The 16672-nt window shown below is 44.6% G+C and overlaps 1 pseudogene; it reads left to right on the top strand.

Annotated features, from left to right (window-relative positions):
• Positions 1–556: 556 nt before the first annotated feature.
• On the top strand, positions 557–16447 carry LOC123484902 (annotated as a pseudogene).
• The last annotated feature ends 225 nt before the right edge of the window (positions 16448–16672 follow it).

Raw genomic sequence — 16672 nt, 5'->3', positions numbered from 1 at the left:
TGATCCCCATTATTGTACGCCTCCATTTAGAACTGCCCGCTTTTAGGTAACACGTAAGTAACATTAGCCTACTTACAATTATTTTATGGAGAGTTTGTGCAAGTTGTTAATAAATGGTTCTTTATTCGTTTTTGTAGATAGTTTATAGATACGTTGTAAATAAGCATTAGGCTTATTGGTTGAAAATTACTTACGTTATTTTTCTATGGTCACATCTGGATTTGAGTCATTATGGAATGCTCCATTTCGACATCAGGGGAGGCTGTTCAAATATTGTTATACTTTCCCTCTCAGAAATGGCAGATTAAAAACATAACACATTGAAAGTCAATAATTTAAGCACTTACATTAAGCCTGACAAACTCTAAAATGAGACCCATAATCATTAAAATAATGGCTTATTTGCTCAAAATAATACACATTGACCCCCTTCTTCAGCGTGAAGCAAACCTATCGTATCAGCTGTTGCAACGCAAAGTAACTGTTACATTTTTTGCTTGGCAGATGCTGGTTTACCAGCTGCTGTGATATGAAATGGATTAGATAGAAATTTACGATCTGAATGAAGTCAGTTTTACAACATGAGAAGGCAGGAAATGTGACTTCATGCAAGCGACTTTACCGTAAATATATTGGGGTAAGTTATTTTATTTAATCGGCTACTACAGATTGCGATGCTTTGGGATGTCTGGTGTTTTCAGATGTAAAGTCACGGCTAGTATCCTACTGAAATTAGTGTGGAAGTCAAATTATACCATGGAATAATATGCTATGGCGAAACGCATTTTACAATACGGAATCCCACTTTATCTGGTTATGCTGAAGCAAAGAATTGTCAAATTTTGTTATAGAGTGAATTTGGCACTATGAAAACAAAAAGTGTTAATTGGGGATATGGGATTTGTGAATCAGAGATGAATGGGGATTGTTATGAATCACAGTTCTGACTGATCACAAATGAGGTGTATGTGTGCGCGAAGTGTGTCTGAGAAATAAGGAATCACGTGTACCCATGTCGGACTACATAGTCCGTTTGATCAACAGGTTATGCTGGGCAGGCAGGTCACATAATATGAGATTAGAACAGCCATTGATGACATATAACTGAAAAAGAACTTAAAGGCCTATCTTGCATACTTTGAAAAAATAAACTAGATTCAGCCGCGGGCTGATTTTTTTCTTGAGCGAGAATAGTCGGGGGTCTGGAACATAATTACAAATAATTTGTAGACTGCAAATTGACCACATGAAGCCCAAACAGATATAATGTTTGCTTAAAACAATCAATTAAAACCTTGCTACGGTTTGTATAAGATCACGTGTCTCTCTATTGTGCGTGGAATACTTGGGAACGATTTCTTAAATTAAAATAACTTGGAGCTGATTTTGGGGAACACTGCCCTAGAGATATGGTACCCCCTTGAACCCAGAGAACTACCCCTCAGAATAGGGTCTCCCCAGCCCCCAGGTTTGACTGAGAATTGTTTGGGTTGGTTGGCCCTTGGCCCATTCTCTGGCTACAACATTGTTTTGGAGGGCCTGTAAGTTCCACAGGCAGCTGGGTCCCTTTCCTGCTCTGGCCAGGGACACAGGCTACAGCATCCACTGAGAAAGGAAACTCGCCATTCTTCCACGCCATTGATGACTACAGGAAGGAAGAACTCTCTGTGACCTCATCCTGTTAGACCCGTGCCATTGTATGGAGCTGCAGGCTGGGTTTGCTTACTCATGGCGTGGGTGTGGGTGGGGTGATTCCCTGACTTAAGTACGTCAGTGAAGATCCAGCAGACAAGGAATATGACAGCTACAGTACAGACCTCAGCCTTGTTTGAGTGTTTGAATGTTTTCAGTGAAAAAGGTGTGGGTATTCCAACATAAGAATTATACTTTTGGCCCAGTGAGTTAAGCGACTATATAAGGGATGGAATTAAACATTATGATGATCATGTTTACTATACATTGCAGTGAAAAATAAGGATTTCTGCTTTTATAATATTATTTAAGATGTATATTGATCTATTACCACACTATTACCTCTGCCATTTCATTTGTGATTTTTGTCAGGTGTTTTTGTCCAGAACAAGAGAGGGGCAAAAAGCCCATTCTAAACAGCATCAGTCAGACATACACCATCTTCCCTCTTCCCTCTTCCCTCTGTGTTCCAGGTATAGCATAGCTGTCGCTATGGCAACGAGCGCTGTTCCAGCGACAATCTCCCCACGTATAAACTGGTAGTGGTGGGGGATGGGGGGAGTGGGGAAGAGAGTGCTCTCACCATTCAGTTCTTTCAGAAGATCTTTGTCCCTGATTATGACCCCCACCATCGAAGACTCCTACCTCAAACACACCGAGATTGATGCCCAGTGGGCCATATTGGACGGTAAATGGATTTATAGATAGCACATACAGTACCAGTCAAAAGTTTGGACACACCTACTCATTCAAGGGTTTTTCTTTTATTTTTACTATTTTCAACATTTTATAATAATGGTGAAGACATCAAAACTATGAAATAAACACATATGGAATCATGTAGTAACCAAAAAGTGTTAAACAAATTCAAATATATTTTATATATTTGAGATCCTTGAAATAGCCACCATTTGCCTTGATGACAGCTTTGCACACTCTTGGAATTCTCTCAACTAGCTTCACCTGGAATAAGCTTTTCCAACAGTCTTGAAGGAGTTCCCACATATGCTTAGCACTTGTTGGCTGGCTTTTCCTTCACTCTGCCGTCCGACTCTCATCCCCAAACCATCTCAATTGGGTTGAGGTCGGGGGATTGTGGAGGCCAGGTCATCTGATGCAGCACTCCATCACTCTCCTGCTTGGTAAAATAGCCCTTACACAGCCTGGGAGGTGTGTTGTGGTCATTGTCCTGTTGAAAAACAAAATGAGAGTCCCACATAAGCCCAAACCAGATGGGATGGCGTATACGTTCTGCAGAATGCTGTGGTAGCCATGCTGGTTAAGTGTGCCTTGAATTCTAAATAAATCACAGACAGTGTCACCAGCAAAGCACCCCACACCATAACACCTCCTCCTCCTGCTTTATGGTGGGAACTACATGCAGAGATCATCCGTTCACCCACACCGTGTCTCACAAAGACTACGGCGTGTCTTCAGCGTGCAGCGGTAGGACTGAGTCAGGCGCAGGACACAGAACTGAGGAATAGATTAACTTTACTTTCCGAAAAACAACAAATCTAATTTCCACGCAGGGAAATACATCGGCTCACAGCAGTATAAACACCAAACAAAGAACAATCACGCACAACACCATGAGGGAACCAGAGGGTTAAATAGGGAAACAAATTAACGTGATGCGAAACCAGGTGTGTAAGCAATACAGACAAAACAAATGGAAACAGAAACGTAGATCGTGGCAGCTGAAAGCCGGTGGCACGAACCGCCGATAGCCGCCCACCATAGGCGGAGAGCCACTTCGCGGGAAGTGGTGCAGTACCCCTCCTTGACGGGCCTTGCCAGCCGCGCGCCGACCCCGACCTCGGGACGACCCGGAGGACGAGGCACAGGACGATCCGGGTGGAGATGGTGAAATTCTGTAGTAAGGAAGGGTCCAGGATTTCCTCCACGGCACTCAGCATCTCTCCTCCCGGACCTTACCCCTCCCTACTCCACGCAGGTACTGAAGGCCCCTTGCCCGACACCTTGGAGTCCATGATGGCTCGCACAGTATACACCGGGGCCCCCTCCAATGTCCAAGCGGGGCGGAGGAACCTCCCGTACCTCAGACTGCTGGAGGCCGGACCAGCCACCACCGGCCTGAGGAGAGACACATGGAACGAGGGGTTGGGCCACGGTAATCACGGGAGCTGTAACCTATAACAAACCTTGTTCAGTCTCCTCAGGACCTTTAAATGGCCCCACAAACCGCGGGACCCAGCTTCCGGCAGGGCAGGCGAAGGGGCAGGTTTCGGGTCGAGACCAGACCTGGTCCCTTGGTGCGTACCCGGGGCCTCACTGCGGTGGCCGGTGCGGCGCTGCCTTCTGTCGCCTGATGGCCCGTTGCAGGCGTACATGGGCAGCGTCCCAGGTCTCCTCCGAGTGCCCGGAAACCATTCATCTGGCTCTGATGCCACGGTGCCAGGACCGCTGATACCCTAGTACACCTGAAATGGAGAGATGTTTAGTGGAGGAGTGGCAGGATCGGAGTTTGGGCCATCTCTGCCCAGGGATGTAAGCCGCCCACTCCCCCGGCCGACCCACATCCTGGTTAACATCTCTCCACCTGCCCACTCTCGGGGTGAAAACCTGAGGTCAGGCTGACCGAGACCCCCAGACGTTCCATGAACGCCCTCCAGACCCTCGATGTGAACTGGGGACCCCGGTCAGGCCACTATAACCTCAGGCACCCTGTAGTGCCGGGAAGACGTGGGTAAATAGAGCCTCCGCAGTCTGTAGGGCCGTAGGGAGACCGGGCAAAAGGGAAGGAGACAGCAGACTTGGGAAACCGATCCAGACAACGACCAGGATCGTGGTGTTACCTCGTGACGGAGGAAGATCCATCACGAAGTCCACCGATAGGTGTGACCACGGCCATTGTGGAACGGGTAGGGGTTGTAATTTCCCTCTGGGCAGGTGTCTAGGTGCCTTGCACTGGCGCACACGATTTGCAGGAGGAAACATAAACCCTCACATCCCCTTTAGCTAAAAGTGGGCCACCAGTACTTCCCCACTAAGACAGCACACTGTCCGACTGATGCCAGGATGACCAGGAGGAGGGTGACGTGTGGGCCCAACAGATCAATCGATCGCGGACATCAAACGGAATGTATAGATGCCCAACCAGACACTGGGTGGGAGTGGGCTCCGTACGTAACGCCCGTTTGATGTCCGCGTCAACCTCCCATACCACCGGTTACACCAGGCAAGAAGCTGGAAGTATGGGAGTGGGATCCGTGGACCGCTCCTCTGAGTCATACATCCGGGACAGAGCGTCTGCCTTAACATTCTGGGAACCTGGTCTGTAGGATAGGGTGAAAACAAAACGGGTGAAAAACATGGCCCTACCTTGCCTGGCGAGGGTTCCAGTCTCCCCGCTACGCCCGGATGTACTCAGATTGCGGTGGTCAGTCCAAATGAGGAAGGGTGTTTAGCCCCCTCAAGCCAATGTCTCCACGCCTTCAGAGCCTTGACAACAGCTAACAGCTCCCGGTCCCCCTCATAGTTTCGCTCCCTATTGGGCTGAGCTTCTTTGAAAAGAAAGCACAGGGGCGGAGCTTTGGTGCGTACCCGAGCGCTGAGACAGCACAGCACCTATCCCAGCCTCGGACGCGTCCACCTCTACTACTGAATGCTAAGGAAGGATCCGGATGAGCCAGCTTACGGGAGCCAAGGTAAACAGAGCCTTCAGGTGACCAAAAGTCCTGTCCTTGCCCCAGCTGACCACTGCACGTCGCACCGGCCCCCCTTCAGCAAGGAGGTAATGGGGCCGCTACCTGACCAAAGCCCCGGATAAACCTCCGGTAGTAGTTGGCAAACCCTAAGAGTCGCTGCACTTCCTTTACCGTGGTTGGAGTCGGCCAATTACGCACGGCTGAAATGCGGTCTTTCTCCATCTCCACCCATGACGCGGACAGGCGGTACCCTAGGAAGGAGACGGACTGTTGGAAGAACAGACATTTCTCAGCCTTGACTTACAGGTCATGCTCCAACAGTCGACCAAGCACCTTGCGCACCAGGGACACATGCTCGGCGCGTGTAGCGGAGTATATGAGAATGTCATCTATATACACCACTACACCCTGCCCGTTGACAGGTCCCTGAAGATCTCGTCTAGCAAAGTTGGAAGACTGATGGAGCATTCATCAACCCGTGCGGCATGACGAGGTACTCATAGTGCCCAGAGGTGTACTAAATGCCATCTTCCACTCATCCCCCTCCCGGATACGCACCAGGTTATATCGTGCTCCTGAGATCCAGTTTGTGAAGAAGCGCGCCCTGTGCAATGACTTCGTTACACTGGCTTTTGAGGAGGCAACGGGTAACTGTACTTCACCGTGATCTGATTTATACCCCGATAGTCAATGCACGGGCGTAAAACCTCCATCCTTCTTCTTCTCACAAAAAAGAAACTTGAGGAGGCAGGTAAAGTGGAAGGCCGAATGTATCTATCCCGGAGATTCAGGAGACACATCAGTTTCCATAGCCGCCGTTCCTCCTGTGACAGAGGATACACGTGACTCCTGGGAGGTGCTGCGTCTAGCTGGAGATTTATCTGCACAATCCCCGTCGATGTGGGGTGGTAATTGAGTCGCCTTCTTTTTACAGAAGGCGCGAGAGCCAATCGGCATATTCGGGAGGGAAATGTGCATGGGGGAGACTTGATTTGGACTTTCCACGAAGTTGCACCTCACAAACTACCTACACACACTCCCTGAGCACTGACGTGACCATCCCTTCAGAGCCCTCTGTTGCCACAAAATAGTGGGGTCAGTGAAGGGCCAACCAGGGAAGCCCCCAACACCAGCAGGAAACGCCCAGAATCAATCAGGAAAGAGACTAATACTCTCCTCATGACCCTCCTGCGTTATCATATATGGTGGAGCTATGACCTCCTAATCAGGCCCGATCCCTAAAGGACGACTATCTAAGGCATGTACAGGAAAGGGCACATCAACAGGAACAATAGGGATCCTAATCTAAGTGCAAATGCACGGTCAATAAAGTTCCCAGCTGCGCCTTGAATCTACTAGCGCTTGTGCTGGGAATGCGGGGGAAAACTCAGGAAACTTTATACAGACATACATGTGCGCAACAGGGAGCTCTGGGTGAGTCGGGTGCCAACTCACCTGGGATGATCCACCAGTGCCCTGCCTGCTGCCTCCCGACTCCCTGGGGGAACCTCCCCAGCACCCGACCAGCAGTGTGCCCTCTGCGGCCACACTTGGTGCAGGAAACAGCCCCCTCCCGGTCACCCTTAGAGCAGCACCTCCGAGGCTCCATAGGGGTGGGGTCGGAGGTGCTGGGGAGTGGAATGGACGGACCTGATCCGACGTCCGCGGGTGGCCAACAGGTTATCCAGCCGGATGGATAAATCCACCAGCTGGTCGAGAAAGTGCGGCGGTGGTGTCCCTCGCAGGCCAGCTCACCGTACGTCCTCCCGTGACTACACCGGTAATGGTCGGTCAGGGCCCTCTCATTCCATCCCGTGCTGGCAGCCAGGGTCCTGAAGTCAGAGCGAAGTCCTCTGCGCTCCTCTTCCCCTGTCTGAGATGGAACAAGCGTTCCCCACCGCTCTCCCCTCAGTGGGTGAAATCCTCATAGCGAACCAACGTAGCGTTTATCCCTCCCCCATTCGGCGTTGGCCCACTCCAGCGCTTCCCGACAAACAGGAGATGAGGGCGGACACTTTCTCGACTCCCGAGGGGGCCGGGTGGAGGTCGCCCGGTAGAGCTCCACCTGGAGCAGGAACCCTGGCACCCGGCAGCCGTCCCATCATAGGCCTTCGGGAGCAAGAGCCGGTCCCACTGGGTCCAGGTGACGGAGGGTGGACAGCGGGTGTGGGTTGAGGTGAAGTTGATGGGGTTGTGGAAAAACCCTCTCTCTCCCATCGCTCAATGGTGTGCAGCACGCGATCCATGGCTGTGCCCAGATTGTGGAGCATCATCGCAGTGCTGCTCGGACGCGCTACTCCACCGGTAACGGAGGACTGGTGTACCTGCTGGACTCAATATGGGGTGCGTGATTCTGTCAGGTGTCAGTGTGCAGCGGTAGGACGGAGTCAGGCGTAGGACACAGAACTGGAGTAATAGACGAACTTTACTCGAAAAACAACAAATCTAATTTCCACAGCAGTATAAACACCAAACAAAGAACAATTACGCACAACACCATGTGGGGAACCAGAGGTTAAATAGGAAAAACAAATGAACGTGATGGGAACCAGGTGTGTACAATACAGACAAAACAAATGGAAAACAGAAACGTAGATCGGTGGTCTAGAAAGCCGTGACGATTGACCGGCAGTTGGAACCAAAATTCTCCTTTGGACTCCAGACCAAAGGACACATTTCCACCGGTCTAATGTCCATTGCTCATGTTTCTTGGCCCAAGCAGGTCTCTTCTTCTTTTAGTGTTCTTTAAGTAGTGGTTTCTTCGCAGCAATTCGACCATGAAGGCCTGATTCACACAGTCCCCTCTGAATAGTTGATGTTGAGATGTGTCTGGGACTTGAACTCTGTGAAGCTTTTATTTGGGCTGTAATTTCTGAGGCTGGTAACTCTAATGAACCTATCCTCTGCAAGGGCAGAGGTAGCTCTGGGGTCTTCCATTCCTGTGGTGGTCCTCATGAGAGCCAAGTTCTCATCATAGTGCTTGATGGTTTTGGCGACTGCACCTTGAAATTTTCCGTATTAACTGACCTTCATGTCTTAAAGTAATGATGGACTGTCGTTTGTTATTTGAGCTGTTCTTGACATAATATGGACTTGGTCTTTTACCAAATTGGGCTATCTTCTGTATACCCCCCTACCTTGTCAAAACACAAATGATTGGCTCAAATGCATTAAGAAGGAAAGAAATTCCACAAATTAACTTTTAAGAAGGCACACCTGTTAATTGAAATGAATTCCAGGTGACTACCTCATGCAGCTGGTTGAGAGAATGCCAAGAGTGTGCAAAGCTGTCATCAAGGCAAAGTGTGGCTATTTGAAGAATCTCAAATATAAAATATATTTTGATTTGTTTAACACTGATTTGGTTACTACATGATTCCATATGTGTTATTTCATAGTTTTGATGTCTTCACTATTATTCTACAATGTAAGAAATAGTAAAAATAAAGAAAAACCCTTGAATGAGTAAGTGTGTCCAAACTTTTGACTGGTAGTGTACATTACAAATAAAAAGCCCAACCTGTTAACCTGGCCAAAGTACTATATCGTTTTCCCAGAAATAACCTTTGTAATGTACTGAAGAACAATATTGAATGTTCTGTTATAAGGAGAAAAAAGGAACACATTATTGTGCTACCATTGTTAGATGTGAGGGATCAGCACACAGTTACACATATTTATGAATAACCAAGATCATTCATAATACTGTTCTCAGTGTAGATGTTATGTGTGTGACCCGTCTGATCGTCATGTCTGTCTCTGCAGTTCTGGATACAGCAGGCCAAGAGGAGTTCAGTGCTATGAGGGAACAGTACATGAGGACTGGGGATGGGTTCCTCATCGTGTTCTCTGTCACAGACAAGGCCAGCTTTGAACATGTGGACCGCTTCCATCAGCTCATCCTCAGGGGTGAAGGACCGGTGGGATTTACTACTTTACCTCCCACTGGTGGCCTTGGCCAGGACAACAGTCATTCATTCAGTTATTCATGCATTTATTAGTCCGTCCATCCATCCATTCGTTCATCCATTCGTTCATTTGTTCATTCGTTCATTATTATTTTCCTTATTTTTTAGGGAATCCTTTCCTATGGTTCTTGTGGCCAACAAAGTGGACCTGCTGCACTTACGTAAAATACCCAGTGATCAGGGGAGGGAGATGGCTAGTAAACACAGTGTGAGTGAATGTGTGAACTTTACATATATATAATTTACAGATATTGTTTGATCTCCTTACTCAATTCTGATTTTTTAATTTACAGATAGCTTACATTGAAACAAGTGCTAAGGACCCAGCCATGAATGTTGACAAGGCATTCCATGAGTTAGTTAGAGTAATCAGGTATGTTACCACAACAGATTATTTAGAGAAGGTCTGTTTGATACAAAAGCTATGAAAGCCATTTTAAGCTCTCTCTCTCTCTCTCTCTCTCCCTCTCTCTCTCTCTCTCTCTCTCTCTCTCTCTCTCTCTCGCGCTCACCCAGGCAACAGATTCCAGAGAGGAGCCAGAAGAAGAAGAGGATAACCAAGCGGCGGGCCGACAGGTCCACTGTCTCCCAGCAGACTGCACTGTGTCGTCCTATTCGATGGCTTTTCGTTGTACAGCGGCTCCCTACAGGACAAGGGGGAAGATTATTATATTTAGGAGTGTTTACTCTCTACACAAAGTGCCAGGATGCAGTTTGTACCCTCTACCCTGGCACATGAGTTAGGTAGTAGGGTCAGGTCCAACAGCACAGCGTTGTGAGTGACATGGGATGTGAGTGACTCACCTAGGGAAGGACCAGCGAAGTATTACACCTCTTCTGGGGATGTGCACTAACTAACTTGACTACATGGAGATAAAGTGGCATCAATACTGCCATTGTCTACCGCTGAAGCTCTTTGAGAGAAATACTGGATATATGGACTCACAAAGATCATCGGTAAATAATTAGGACATACTGTAGCAGGGTCCCACAAACGTTGTTTTACTAAGAGGTAGGCCTTTAAAACTTGGTCCATGTTTTTAAAAATTATTTTCTTGTGATTGTCCCTCATCTGTGATACATGTTTTCAATTAAGATGGAGGCTGATTGAGTAAAGCACTGTAAGGAGGGAGGAAACAGAGAGCTTTCCCCAGCGAGGGGAGTATAGTAGAGAGGGGAGTGAGAGGAGGGGAGAGGATGTGTCTGTTTGTGTTGGAATCAGTGGGCTTGTCAGACAGCAGAGAGAAGAAGGGTAAGTGAGGAAAGAGATACAGAGAGAGAAAGACAGATTCCAAATGGATAGCAGCTGGCAAAGGGACTTCAGACATTGTCTCAAAGCCTGGGAGGCAGCCAATGTGTAGCCCCATGATTTATACAGGGCGAATATCTTTATAATCTCTGAACAAGACTGTTATTTAACTGTATTGTAGCTTATTGAACACACCAAATGTCTTATTTGAACGTACACTTGTGAACCATGACCATTTTGATGTATCAGTGCTCACTGGATATAGTTGTGTACTTCTCAAAACGCTTTAAACACACTTTTGTGGTGTGTGTGTATGTGTTTGTGTGTGTGTGCGTGCGCCGGATATGTTGTGGCCGAGACGATGAAATCAAATTTTCACATGTGAATATTAGTTTGCTTTGCTACTATTTCACTATTTATTTTATATAAGTAATGTATTGCTATGTTATCATTAGTACAAGGCTACTCCAGAGAGGCACAAAGCACAGAGCTTAACTAAGAAAATGAAGGAACAAAAGATTTGTAAGTAATAAATGTGTGTTAATACATTTTGTGTTCTATTATATGTATGTACACACATCTTGGGTAAACTGGTTTGTTAGGATGAAAGCATAATTATAATGGCACAGAAGACTGTCTGTCTCTGTCAATCTCAGTGAATATTAGTGTGTTGATGGTGCCCTCTAGTGGATATAAATGTATTTGCAAGAATTGGTTGTACATTATTTCATATTTAACTAGGCAAGTCAGTTAAGATCAAATTCTTCTTTACATCTCAGTGCTAGAGGCATCACTACAGACCCTGGTTCGATTCCAGGTTGTATCACAATCCGCCGTGATTGGGAGTCCCATAGGGCTGGCGCACAATTGGCCCAGCGTCGTCTGGGTTTGGCCGGGTAGCCGTCATCGTAAATAAGAATTTGCTCTTAACTGACTTGCCTGGTTAAATAAATAAATAAATTAAACATCTCTGTACCCCACACATAGTATTATCTGTAAGGTCCCCTCAGTCAAACAATGAGTTTCAAACACAGATTCAACCACAAAGACCAGGGAGGTTTTCCAATGCCCCGCAAAGAAAGGGCACCTATTGGTAGATGGGTAAAAAGAAAAGAAAATCAGACATTGAATATCCCTTTGAGCATGGTGAAGTTATTAATTACACTTTGGATGGTGTATCAATACACACAGTCACTACCAGGGCCGGCTCCAGCTATAAACGACATAAGCGTTTGTGTTTTTTTTTGGAACCCAGTTGGGGTCTGAACTTACTGTTGCAAGTTAGAATAGTAGAATATACAATTTGGTTGTGCATCAGCAGTTTTTCTCTTGTTTTGTCAGTCACTGACAGTCACTCAATTAGCCATGTCAGCGAACAATTTTTGGATTGATAAGTTTGTCTGGCCAGTTATCTAAACTTGGGGCATGTGCCCAGGGGCCCTGATTGCCAGGGGGCCCCTATTGAATTTGTTAGTCACTCTCACTCAGATATCATTATCAAGGCATACTGTAAGTCATGGCAAAATTTGTAGAAATGCAGGAAATGAGCTTCAAAACTGCAAAAAGTTATGTCTGCCACATGGCAAAATGAGTAGAATTGCAGAAAAATATATTTAAAACTGCAAACATTTCTAGGTGCCTCATGGCAAAATGAGAACATTTGAGATTTCTTTTTCTCTGCCCCATGGAAAAATGGTAGAATTGCAGGTAATTTGCAACTCACCACTTTTCAACCTCATTTGCATTATCTCCAGCACAATACCAGTGTCAACATATGTGAAAATGGCTAATTTCTAAGTTTTGTAGAATTAAATATAAAGTTTAAATGGTCTACCCGATGACATCATCAAAAGTTAAAAACAGTGATTTTCAAACAATATGAGATTCAAGGTGATAGTGTGACACTCTGGCTCTAGGACTTTTGTATGTGAGCTAGAGTGTATGTTGTTTTGTTGGGGATTTGTGTTTTTCTATGTTGGTAGTTCTGTCGGGTGTATTTCTATGTTTGCAGGTCTGTGGGTTGTTTTTCTAGGTGTTGTATGTTAGTAGTCAATGACTCCCAATCGGAGGTAATGGAGTGTCAGCTGTCGGCTCGTTATCTCTGATTGGGAGCCACATTTAACTGTCAGTTTTCACCTTGTTTTGTGGGTTATTGTTCCAAGTTCAGTGTATTGTTGGCGTTAGGACTTCACTATCGTCTTTTGTTGTTTTTACGTGGTTGCTTTATAAATAAAGTCATCATGTTCACTCCACGCGCTGCGTATTGGTCCGCTCCTTCCGACGATCGTGACAGATAGAAAATACCCTACCTTGGGCTAGAAACTCGTTCCAGGTTTTGAAAATCACAATTTTTTACTTCTAATCCTACCATGTGATGTCAGAGAGAAGCATTTTTTAAAGACCTTATCTTTTTAACCACAGATCATAGAAGCGCGCTGTTTTCCACATATGTAGACACTGGTTTGGCGCTGAAGATGATGAATACGAGGTTGAAAAGTGGCAGAATGCCCTTTGTAATTATCCACCCCATGGCAAAATGTGTAGAATTTAAGGAAATTAGCTTTTCCAACTGGCAACATGAGTAGAATTGCATGAAATGTGTTATAAAATTGCCAAATTTTCTCTCCACCCCATGGCAAAATGTGTAGAACTGCAGAAAACGTGTTTTAAAATGTAAATTTTTCTCTCTGCCGTCAAGAGGGGGGCTGCTATAACATTTTGCCCTCTTGGTGATGGGGCCCCCCAACCAAATCTCGCATAGGGCCCCCAAAAGGCTAGAGCCAGCCCTGGTCACTACAAAGACACAGGTGTCCTTCCTAACTCAATACTAACTAATGACAGAGTGAAAAGAAGAAAGCCTGTACAGAATAAAAATATTCTGTTTGCAATAAGGCACTAAAGTAAAACAACAAAACATTTGGCTAAGAAATTAACTTTATGTCCTGAATACAAAGCGGTATGTTTGGGGGCAAATCCAACACAACACATAATTGGAGTGCCACTCTTCATATTTTCAAGCATGATGGTGATGCATCATGTTATGTGTATGCTTGTCATCAGCAAGGAGTTTTTTTGTTTTGATAAAAAGTAACAGAATAAGCACAGGCAAAATCCTAGAGGAAAACTTGGTTGAGATCTGCTGTTGTCCCACCATGGTCTGAATTTGTCCCACCAGACCATGGTGGGACAAATTCACTTTCAGCAGGACAATAACCTTAAACACAATGCCAAATATACACTGCAGTTGCTTACCAAGACAACATTGAATGCTCCTGAGTGGCCTAAGTTACAGTTTTGACTTAAATCAATTTGAAATCTATGGCAAGACTTGAAAATGGCTGTCTAGCGATGATCAACAACTAACCTGACAGAGCTTGAATAATTTTTTAAAGAATAATGTGCAAATATTGTACAATCCAGGTGTGCAAAGCTCTTAGAGACTTACCCAGAAAGTCTCACAGCTGTAATCGCTGCCAACAGTGATTCTAACATGTATTGAATCAGGGCTGTGAATTCCTTATGTAAATGAGCATTTCTGTATTTCATTTTCAATAAATGTGCAAAAATGTCTAAAAACGTGTTTGCACTTTGTCATTATGGGGTATTGTGTGTAGATGGGTGAGAAAAAAAATCAATTTTATCCATTTTCAATTCTGGCTGTAACAACAAAATGTGGAATAAGTCAAGGGGTATGAATAATTTCTGAAGGCACTGTATCCCACAGAAAGCTAAGCACTGAAATAACCAAATCTAGTTTATGTAATGAATCAATTTGTTGTTTCTTAGATTTAGAGACTGAAAATCTTCTGAATATATCAAATTAGATTAATATAGCCATTTATCTAAGCATGCTGCATTTTAGCCAGTGATGTTCAATTCATGAGTATCCAAATTAGTGTTGTGATTAAGTGTACTTCATAGTCAAATTAGTGTTGTGACTAAGTGTACTTCATAGTCAAATTAGTGTTGTGACTAAGTGTACTTCATAGTCAAATTAGTGTTGTGACTAAGTGTACTTCACAGTGAAGGGGGTTGATGATGAACAATGTGATCCTTTGTGATCAACCTCTAAAATGTAATTTATGGAAATGGTCTAGCTCGGGAGTAGTACAATGGATCACACAGAGCATAACCTACAGTACAAAGACCAACAGCATCATAGAGAATGAACATGCTTATTTCAATAGGCCAACATAATGTCAAGGAGTTCTTGAGAATATATCAGATTTTTCATTTTGCTTGCTAGGCTTACATATCCATTTTATTCTATATTTTCTATATATTTTATTTTATTCTATTCTATATTCTAGTTTTCTGGAAGCGAATAAAGTGAGAACATTATTGTTTTAACCTGTTTTAAACATACAGTATACTACCATTTCATTTGGCACATTGTCAGTACAGCGCTGTAATCAATTATTTGCCCCCTTTCTAATCTTCTCTATTTTTGCATATTTTTGATACTGAATGTTATCAGATCTTCAACCAAAACCTAATATTAGATAAAGGGAACCTGAATGAACAAATAACACAACAATTATATACTTATTTCTTTTATTTAATAAACAAAATTATACAACACTCAATGCCCCTGTGTGAAAAAGTAATTACCCCCACACTCATAAACTGGTTTTGCCACTTTTTTAGCTGCAATGACTCCAACCAAATGCTTCCTGTAGTCGTTGATCAGTCTCACGTCACTGTGAAAGAATTTTAGCCCACTTTTTCCATGCAGAACTGCTGTAACTCGTGGACATTTTGTGGGTTTTCAAGCATGAATTGCTCGTTTCAAGTCCTGCCACAACATCTCAATTGGGATTAGGTCTGGACTTTGACTAGGTCATTCCAAAACTTTTTAGCCATTTTCTTGTAACTTGATTGTATGTTTTGGATCATTGTCTTGCTGCATGACCCAGCTGCGCTTCAGCTTCAGCTCACAGACGGATGTCCTGACATTCTCCTGTAGAATTCTCTGATACAGGGCAGAATTCATGGTTCCTTCTATTAAGGCAAGTCGTCCAGGTCCTGAGGCAGCAAAGCATCCCCAAACCATCACACAACCATCATATAGCCTATTAACTAGCCTTGTATATGATTTTTCATATATAAACTTAACCCAATGATCCTTTCATTTGAGTGATAGGCTACCCATTCCAGTACTGTACGTATTCACGTCTGACACTGTACCTGTGTCCTTGCTTTAAAAATAACATGTTTTTATCTGGTTATTTTCCGCAGCACTGTCTTTATCATTCTCCTTATTGCTGTATAAAAGGAGGGTCCGGAGGAAGGAGAGTTACACTGAAACCAGCAGAGGTCCAGAAGGTAAGCTGGGCTAAAAGGGCACTGACTTCACACTTTTTGAACCTGTTTGTAATGTCTGTCTGAGCCTAGGGACACAACGACGTTAAGGTTTTGAACAATATGTTATTTTTAATGTCTATATAGGTTACACTATTGATATGTCTCTCTATCTCTTAGAACCACATCCAAACATGAAAGTCGTTGCTTTTGCTCTCCTGCTCCTGGTGGCCGGTCATAATGTTTTTATTTTCAAAAGTTCGGATAAAAACCTTGATAGTAGTTCAGTAGTCTGTACTAGACTACACACTATGACTATGGCCAGTGACTTTCAAAGTTTAGTCGTATTTCCTTAATGTTTCTATTTTTCTTCTTCTCTCTCTCTCTCTCTCTCTCTCTCTCTCTCTCTCTCTGTTGCACTGGACGTCTGGGCCCAGTGGGTTTCGTCATCATCATCTCTCTCCCCCCTCTCTATCTTTCTCTCTCCTATTTCTCCAGAGAACACCTTCCACAAGTCCTGCTTCAAGATGATGGAGTGCCTGAAGCTTGGTGTGACCGAGGTCTGAGAGTCACCTGCTGCAACTGGGACAACTGTAACGGTATAAGAGCCAGGCCTCTACTCACCTTCTGTATCATTGGTATGCATGTGGCTGGAGCCCAGTTCAAATGGCAATAAAATACATTCAGTATTGCAAAATGTTATTTTAATATTTTATTCCTGATTTCAACATACTGTATGTATAAATGTCATAATAAGAACTTGTTTACAAATGATTCATCATCCAATACCA

Source organism: Coregonus clupeaformis, unplaced genomic scaffold (assembly GCF_020615455.1).
Source record: "Coregonus clupeaformis isolate EN_2021a unplaced genomic scaffold, ASM2061545v1 scaf0490, whole genome shotgun sequence".
NCBI classification, from domain to species: Eukaryota; Metazoa; Chordata; class Actinopteri; order Salmoniformes; family Salmonidae; genus Coregonus; species Coregonus clupeaformis.
This window is presented reverse-complemented; position numbering and strand designations above follow the sequence as displayed.